Below are 7728 nucleotides of genomic sequence, written 5' to 3'. Positions count from 1 at the left end.
ACTCACCCCGAGTTTGTGTGTTGTGAGATTTATACTGCAGTTCCTTATTACCAAAGAAACAGTTAAAAAGGATTTATGTAGTGTGTGCAGTGTGTGTGTCTGGAATTTCTGTATGTTCCAACTTCTGCACTCTGGTGCCTCCTTGGTCCATTTTGTAGAGGACACTATTTTGAAGTGGAGACTGAACATTCAATTAAATGCAAATTTTATTCAGGCATTAAAGCAGAATCACATTCATTCATTAAACTCAAATGATGCTTTTATTTAGGAAAATATATCAGCACATGGTAGCACCACATGCTGCTTATAAATAACTATGGTGATCTGGTTGTGCAAAAGTATATAATTTCATTATTAAAGGATTTAAACTCCTTACAAGGTGCATGGTGTCCATGAATGTTTCACTTAATTTGATTACATCCATAGAAAAAGCATTTCACTTACATGGGTAGCAGTGGGTCTCCTGTCTTACAGCACCGTTCTAATGCATTATGATCCCAATCTCACACTTGTAGGTTCTGACTTGGCTGGATGTGTTTAATATTTTGGGTACGTAAATGCAGATTTGAGCAATTCGATTTGTTTCTGAATCTAGCCTACCAAGCTTCCATATTTTCAAGCCACTTCCTTTTCTTAGTTCTTAGTTACCAGAGTGTTACAAAGAAAGGGGTTTGATCTCATGTAGATGCATAGCATTAATTACCCTGACACTAATTAAACTGCATCAAACAAATACCACCGTGTTCCTCAGGGGGACAACAGAAGGCAGTTTAAAATAATTACTGGAGCTTCATGCATGTGTGAAGTTTTCATTACTCTTAGGACACAAGCAAAAGAGATTTGATATCATTAAAATTCCCCCCTTTAGTGTTTGCAAAAAAAATGACTAAAATTTGCTCGAAGCATATTGATGTCTAAATAGTAGTGATTTCAGTTCTTGAGAATAGTAACTTTTCTTTAAGAATTGTAAGCCTGTGAAGCAGGAACAGGTGTTCCAGTCCACATTCTGGTATGATTATGTATTAGCTTATGTTTGTCAGACCATTTCATTAACCACCCACTGCTATCACATATACATATACTTTGTTCTTTCTGAACCATGAAATGAAATGCATATATCTTCACTAATGCTTGCTATCAATGTAAATGAGAAAAGGAGGCTTATTACCAATCACTGCTGCTGTGAAGCACACACCTCTGTACAGTTACAGGTAATAAACATCTTTTTGTAAGTAGGAAGCAAGATATATTGAGTTCTGCGTACAGTAAGAAGCAGACGTGCCTTCCACTGTACTCCAGTGTTAATAGATCGCAATTCCCAGCCGTGTACACATTCAACAGGATGTTAAATGGGTCCTAAAGCACCTTCCTGAACCAGAAGGTGCTATTCCTCTTCATGCTCTTTTAGATGTTGCAAATGTTTTGAAGCTAGCGAAACTTTTCTGGCCAGTGGTTAATGGGCATCTTCTCCAAGGAAAATTGGAGCATGTTTGTGCCAGTCAGCAAGTGCCAGTTTCTGGATCAGCTGTCACTCCTGTCAGAGCCAGCAGCAGCTTTATAGGCCCTTTGAAAAAGTGGATGGAAAAATGATGTCCCTAGCTGGGGTGGGGGCTTGGACCAGACAGCTTTTGAAAGGTCCCTTCCAACCCATCCCATTCCATACGGTTCCACGAGCCAGAGACCGGCAAGCAAAGAGGACACCGAGACACTAAAGGTGGATAATGCAGAGTTGCAAACTTGCTGCAAGTTCTGTACTTTGCTAATGCTCGCTTGATCGTGCGCCACTTTCCATTTTCCAAGTTGATGAGTGTGTGTCCTTCGTACTTCCCAGTGCTCTAAAAGCCACTGAGCCCATTGCACAGAGTCATTTAGCCTCTTAATTTCTAGAGGTCAATACAGCATTAGTAAACTTCCTTGAATTTAGTACTGATGGCAGGGGCCTATGGTGAAAGGTATGTGAGACAGAAAGCGTTTCTAGATCTGCACTACTTGTAATAGTCTGAGTGTCTGATTCTTTCTCAAAATTTTATTATGTTTAACTTGAATATATATAGTCATGTATCGTAACCTGCTTATTTTCTGGAGCCTTTGAGGAACAATTTAAAGGATTTTTCTGTAATGGAGGGTCTGATTATGTTGATGGTGCTTCTTTTTTTAAATTAAAGTATTGTCTTGATATTACTAAATCTGCTGCCTGCAATATAACATTGAATTAGGGTTGTGCAATTGACAGACTAAGTAGAGATGATCAAAAATGATCGGAGAGGAAATACAAAATTAATCCAGTTGTAGGATTCTGTGAACCCAACAAACACGCACAGCAGAATACTTTTATTTCTTTGGAGCCAGATGGTTTGTCCTATTTTAAGCTGATAGATTCTTCATGCATTTCTTTTGGATGTCATTGGTTTTAACTGCCAGACAGTATCTACTGTTAGAAGTTTCCTTATTCCTGGATTATTTAAAGAGTATTTTTGGCACATTCAAATGATCATACTGTACACCAAGTTAATTTTTCCTTACACTTAGCTCATACGTGAAAAAAGTGTTTATATAATGAAAAAAACCCTCTAAAATGAACAGTTCTTTTTTTCCTTCTTTTGACATGATGTTGACAGAAGTCGCTTTGATGTAGTTTAGAGTCATGAATTTTCTATCTGTTCTGTTTTTCCTGGGGCTCCATCTATTCAGACATCCTGATCTGTCATTTTGCAACACTTTGTGAAGTGCTTGACAGATAGCGGTTTTGACAAGTGCTGGACATCAGCAGCAATTCAGAATAAGCAGTGTATATTTCTCCAGGTAAAGTGACAAAATGTCTAAAAGCGTAAGAAGAACTGTACAGTCTTCAATCACATTTAATGTTACAAAGCAAGACTTTTTCTGCTTTCTCCATTTATTCTGGTAGCGTGCAGTGGCTCAGACTTGAGTATCTGCTGGAATTTTGGATTGATGACTTTCTCTTTTCCTTTTGTATTTCCTCGTACGTGACTAATTTCTTCAATCGGATTAAAAAATGGAAGGGCTTACTGAGACAGATCTAGAAAATTGAAGCACAGCTAAAGTTTCATGTAATAATAATTTCCAGGGTCTTCTACCATTTGACAAAAACAAAATGTATGTGATCAATTATCTCTGCATTTGTTGTTGTTGCTTTGCTGTTTTTTGGGGGTTTTGTTTTGTAATGCCATTTTAATTCTACAAATATAGTATGTATGAAGAACATAATTTAAGAAGATCACCATTATGGATTAATTATTCTATTTCCTATTCCACATCCCAAACCCTTTCTTGACAGTGGTTTATATTATATCACCCATAGGTAATCACAGATTACATATTTACATGATGTAGTACATTGAAAATGTAAAACATTTCATATAATTATTCTGCATCTGTATTCACTCAAGAAACAGCTGTTGAAAGTTGAGGGGGATGCAAAATGGCACAGCCTGAAGATGTTCTTGTTCATTCAGCTAACTCCTTTTTGATGTGATACCTACTGGCAGGGTTGTGTGGTGAATTCAACTTCTTTGACAGCCATCAGCCCCACTGACCAGTAGTTTCAGTTTTTATAGTTAGGGGAAAGATGAGAAAAAATATTTCCATAATTTAGATTTTTTTTTTCAGCTGCTGGATCGAAAGCCCCTGCCAACAGCTATCTAAATCAACACCATGCCAACATGTTCTGTAGTCCGAAGGTCACTCAAACATCTGGCCCCACAGTCTTGTTCTTTAAGGTTTGTCACTGGGCAGCATCTGTTTATAGATTCTTTCTCAACCTCTCTTTGATCACTTTGACAGCAAAAAGAAGCTTCTATCACCCTTGATGTGTTAAGATAAAAATATCAGGAACATCAGACCATTGTAAAATTTTGTGCAATTTTACATAATACTGTATCTGCATTTTCAGTTTCTTAAATTTGATTTTTTTTTTTTTCCTGGCTGAGTTAGAGGGAATTATATATTACTTTCTGCTGTTGAGATTAAAAAAAAATATTGTCAGGGCTGATATGTTCAGTGGGAATGTGAAAATGACTATACTAAGCAGGTCTTGCCCAGCTGAGCTTGGTCAGCATTAAAAAAAAAAGTTTGGAAAGTGAGCAGAGCCGGCATATTTAGCTCTGGTCTATTTTGAGTAACGTGTTAGATAACTCCCTTTACTATGTCCTGTGTACTCCTACAAAGAGCTACCTATTTCGTAAGGTTTATATATGCTCTTACGTGTTTAGATACTTCTCCTATAAATAACTATTGGGGGTATGGAAATATCATTGCTTCCATGCTTCCTTTTACTAAGTTCCAGTTAATTTTTAGGTCTACTGTTTCCAAACAATTTGGAACTTCTTTCTTTTTTCTAGACAAGAATGAGTAAGCGGTCTTTTGCTTTAAAAAAAAAGTTTAGTAGTCTTTGACAATATTAGAATGATCATATTTATGAATATCACTGAAGTCTGGTTTGTACCATAATGGAAAAGATCTTAGGTTACATGTCTTATGGAATCTTATGGTCCTGTCCTCAGCAAGGACACTTTATTTGATGTGTAACCTAGCGACAGACGCAATTGTAATGTAAACACACAAAATTATGGATATGTGAAATTAATTTTTGTTTATGCACCTCCAGCGTTTGTGGCAAGTGATGCAGACAGCCCTAGAGGCCTTTGTTACTCCACAGAACTGCTACAGCTTGGTATCAGTTATTCATTCAGACTTACTCATCTTCAGCAGAGGGAGGTCTCTTTATGAGAACCTTATTAAATATGCACATAAAGGCCATAGTCCTGTACATCTGCCGTGAGTAGTGACCTCAGTTCTGTAATGGTGGGTTTATGGATATATATATACACATATATATACATATATATATGGGTATATCCATCTGTTAAATAGAAATGAGCTGCAAATCCATTTTGTCTTGGCTAATGACAGCCAATAGGTCACTAAAATTTTTGACCATTATCAGCCAGGAAAATAACCATATGTAGAAAGCAGCAGTGGACAGATCTTAGTTGGGCTCTGTCTAGCTTTATAAACTGATATGGGAATGGGAATATTGAGTGGCCCAAGTGAGTGGGCTACATCCCCACTGTTCTCTGAGGGGTAACCATCCTGGGCCTTGGGTGCGTGGAGCAGTCTCCTCTCAACTGCTGGTAGCATAATGAGAAAGGGACACCTGAGCAGGGAGGGGTGGTACTGCTGGCAGATTGGAGCTTTAGTTGAAAACTCTGTTTTCCCCAAGAATACAGGAAAGTCATCAAGAATCTTAGTGGAGCAGCTAAGTTTGCACCCAACACAGAGGAGAGAAGAAATCCAAAGAGCAGGTATGGCCTCCTTCCCCACCTCAGAGGTGCTCAGAATGAAGAAGGTAGAAGTTAATCCTTACTAAACCATGTCCAGTAGCTGTGAGAGCCAAGATGACATGGCCACTTGGTGAGATTTCTAGCTGTATGAAAGAAGGGAAAGGTCAGTCTTCAGAGATATTTTTGGGAAGAAGTGACATTTTGTTATAATCTAATATGCAAAGAAGGCCAAGTCTAAGACTGTAGATCTGAAATATACAGAGGGTAGGCGCTTCCATAGTAACTGTGAAAGAGATGTAGGCTTTGAATTTAAATTCCAGCTAGCACATTTAATAGTGTACGAAATGTTTTGGATAGATACTTCAGAGTACGTCTGACCAGGATCTTGCTTTTTATTAGAGCAGTCCTGTGAAATGGGTCCATTGCACAATCCTACAGTTCTCCTATCTCTGACTTCATGTCATGATGCTTTCTTTGCAGTTTCTCTGTAATCTTCCAAGTTCATTTGAAAGCTCCTTTTCGTGAGCCTTACTGCGTTTAACTGTACGTTGCTCAATCCGCATCATCCTTCCTCCTATAGCTGTCCTTTCCTTTGCAGCAATATGTTATCTATTCTCGTTGTCTGCTCTAAAAAAAGCTCATTGTTGAAGATCTGAGTTAGTGAAAACAAGCCTTACAGACAGGATTTGACTCAGGAACTAGCTGAAGGAGATGACATAAGAAAGCAAAGACTGTTCAGTGGGAATTCTGCCTCATAAACTGTTTCAGAACAGCTGCAGATGGTGTCACCTGCAAGAATCAGAAGGTTCATCCTGTGTTAACATCAGAGAAATTTAGGCACTTTCTGAGAAAAATAATCCAGGTTTGCACAAGAGAAACCTTGCTGTACCTTCTGAGGTGAGTTGTGGAGAGTCATTCTTGGAGGTGGTGCAGGTTTGAGCAGCGGGAAGGCTACATGTTAGTGCTAACTGGACCAAAAGATGGTATTAGGTAAAAGAGTCTTTATATAACCCACAGTTGCTTAGGTTTAAGATGAACCAGTAAATAATTGCACCAAGCTGTTCAGGAATACAAAAACCTGAAAGAGGTAAACTCAGTTCCTTGTGTAAGGCTCAAATAAGGTTAAAACTTCAGTCAAAACTTGAACTGCTGAAGTAAAAAGCTAGATAGGAATGAGTTCATATAAATAATAACATTGTGAGCAGCGCAGTAAGCACACACATGAAAGCAGCACAGTTTCAGCACCACGGCTGCAAGATGAGACCTCTGCTTCACTAGTTGCAAAAAAGCTTATATTGGCTTGTGCTTTTTTATCTAGTAGTTTTCTTTCACAAGTAGATTTTAAACAATTTATTAATACAGAAGGAGCAATCTTTTGGTCTGGGAGTATATATGAATGAAGACTGTATTCTCTGGTGTCTGCTTCTGGCTTTCTTCCTCCACTCCCCAAATCAGAAACGTGTTTTATTAATATTTCATGTTTGTCATTTTATGTTTAAAGGTATGAATGGTCAAGGTGAGACTGACAGCTCCCATAGCTGGATTTCCTGTTGACTCTAAGGCCAGCAGCAGGTGTATGGCAGGAGAAGTATGCACAGACACATGCCTTTTGCCTCTTGCAGTTTCTGTGAGTTAGAAACTTGAGTTTTCTGGCCTATGAGCAGTATTTTTATAATTTTAAATTTTCCATTGATGGATTTTGCTGCATTGTTAATGCTTCAAACTTAGTTTCTACAGTAGTTTCCACAGGCATCCTGCCAGGCTCTAGTTAAAGGACAGCTCTTTAAAAGCTATGAGGTCTGGACCTACTTGATTAAGAAACTGCTGTCTTGTTCCCTGGAGTTCAGCATTTTTCTTTCTCTTGTCTTCTGCCTTTCGGGGTCTTTGGATGACTTCTAAATCCATTCCTTTCTTTTTCAGATTGATGTTCCCCTTTGTTTTGATCTTGATTCTGTTCTCCCTTCTCCCTCTTCTTTTACCTTCTTCCCTCTCCAGGAACTTACCTCAGGCAGCTGAGCCCAGTTGGCTGGTTGGGAATGTCTGCTGTGCTCTCATGCAGTGGAGATGGGACTCACTAGCTGAGCACAGGGTGTTGCAGGCACACCGTGGACAGAGCCAGTGCAACCATCAAGTGTGTCTCTAATGGACCAAGGATGTTCTGGTGGTTAGAAAACAGGCATTTTAGTGGTATTAGCAGTTCCATTTTTGAGTCAAGAAGTGCTTCTAATTAAGAATCATGGGCCTTTAATGTGTCAGTTATGTCTTTAAAATGAGATGCTGGCATTGTTCTGTGTTGTCTGGGAGCACAACCGGTTTAAAGCCCCTAGGAAGACATCCCTGACTCGCTGGCTGCAAGGCAGATTTGAACTGATGGCTGATGTTTGTTTTCTGTGGTAAAACTTCCCACAGATAATATTGAAGGCTA

This window comes from Corvus cornix, chromosome 2, assembly GCF_000738735.6.
Source record: "Corvus cornix cornix isolate S_Up_H32 chromosome 2, ASM73873v5, whole genome shotgun sequence".
NCBI classification, from domain to species: domain Eukaryota; kingdom Metazoa; phylum Chordata; class Aves; order Passeriformes; family Corvidae; genus Corvus; species Corvus cornix.
The sequence above is the reverse complement of the archived record's forward strand: the minus strand, read 5'-3'. Positions refer to the sequence as shown.